The following is a 1,851-nucleotide window of genomic DNA, read 5'->3' on the forward strand; positions in this document are numbered from 1 at the left end:
CCTGAATTTGATAGAGACCTGGCTCTTATGGAAGACCTAGCAGGTTTGCCCTCCGAGTGCTCCTGAAAGGCCATTGAGAATTCCTGTTGCCTGAGAAACTTCCCAGAATAAGCTACCAGGATTGGGGGGAAATGAAGGAAACCAAGCAAAGCCTGAGCTAGGATGGAGAGCATTGATCCACGTGGGGTCTGTACTCCTCCACCCCCACCTGGCTGCCTGCAGTGTGATGGACAGAGGGACACGGATTTCTATTGGTGAACTCACTAAAGACAGGGGGCTTCAGCACAAGCTGTACAGCCTATACTCTGAACTCTTGGATAAACAGCAAAGCTGGATTTTCAGAAACATTTTCCCTCAGTGCTCTGCAGCCACTTTGGATTGTGCCCAGCAGAGGCTTTGGAATCTAGGACTACATTACATTTCCTTTTCGTCATCTCTTAAGAGATAACATGAGTCTGCACAGGACATCAGATTTATTTTTGTGGTACCCATTACTTCTATCCCCTACCCTCCTCTGCCTCTTCTTTGGCACAGAGTACATGACAGGAGAAATGGCTCCAAGGAACTGCACCACAGTGACTGGCTTCATTTTCCGGGGAATAACCGACAGTGCAAAGCTGCAAAACATCCTCTTTGTGTTCTTGTTTGCCATTTATTTATGTGCCCTGGTGGGGACTGTCAGGATGATTGTGCTGATTAGTGTTGATTCCCAAGTCCACAGCCCCATGTACTTTTTCCTCAGCAACTTGTCACTCTTAGATGTTGTCTACTCCTCTGTGATTGCCCCCAAGGCGATAGTCATTTCCTTAGCGAAGAGTAAAGACATTTCATTCCCTGGGTGTGTGGTTCAGTTTTTCCTCTTCTTCTTCTGTGCCATCAATGAGCTTTGTCTCCTGGCTGTGATGGCATATAATTGCTTCGTGGCCATCTGCAACCTATTGCTTTATAAGATCATCATGTCCAAGAGAATCTGCTTCCAGCTGGTGGCTGTCTCTTACCTATGCACCTGTGTCAGTCCTACTGTGCATACATGTACTGTATTCAGTCTGTCCTTTGGCCACTCCAATGTCCTCGATCATTTCTTCTGCGATATTCACTCACTCCAAGAAATCTTCTGCTCTCACTTTCACATCGATAAGCTAGTGCATTTCATCTTTGCAGCCATAGAAACAATAGGTAGAGTTTTTACTATCCTCATCTCCTATATTTACACAATCTTTGCCATCCTGAGGATCCGCTCCACGGCAGGAAGGCACAAAGCCTTCTCCACCTGCACCTCCCACCTAACTGTCCTTTCCATTTTATATGGGACCCTGATCTTTACATATTTATGACCCTCGTCTGGCAGCTCAGTGGACTGAGAGAAAATGGTGGCCATGTTTGATACCCTTGTGATCCCCATGCTGAACCTGCTGATCTACAGCCCGAGGAACAAGGAGGTGAAGGACACTCTGAGGAGGGCAATGCACCAGAAAATTATTCCTCGCTATATGAGAACTGGTTTTTCTGATCAGTACTGGAGTACAAATATGAGCTAGTTCTCACTCATTAAGTTAATGTGCAGAAATTTCTATCGTGATTTACAGGTGAAAACAATATGGAAATGGAACTTGAGCCAGATAATGAAGGAAGGTGCCATTTCCCTTGAAAAACAGTGTCCAGTAACTGTGTTACTGCTTCGCTTTAGCACTGTTATGTGATTTCTGCACTATAGGCATCTCCCCCTGATTCTTCCACTATCTTTTGAACTATGTTAGTTAGCTTAGCAGATGATATAAAGAGGAGATGCTCAGACTGCAATTATTTCCACTTGCCACCGCCATTATCTCAGTTCCCACAGCCCCCACCTAA

General features: G+C 45.4%; 1 pseudogene; it reads left to right on the plus strand.

The window, feature by feature from the left end:
* The first annotated feature begins 539 nt into the window (after positions 1–539).
* On the plus strand, positions 540–1,538 carry LOC142046924 (olfactory receptor 5J3-like; annotated as a pseudogene).
* Positions 1,539–1,851: the final 313 nt, after the last annotated feature.

This window comes from Chelonoidis abingdonii, chromosome 5 (assembly GCF_003597395.2).
Source record: "Chelonoidis abingdonii isolate Lonesome George chromosome 5, CheloAbing_2.0, whole genome shotgun sequence".
In the NCBI taxonomy this organism is placed as follows: Eukaryota; Metazoa; Chordata; order Testudines; family Testudinidae; genus Chelonoidis; species Chelonoidis abingdonii.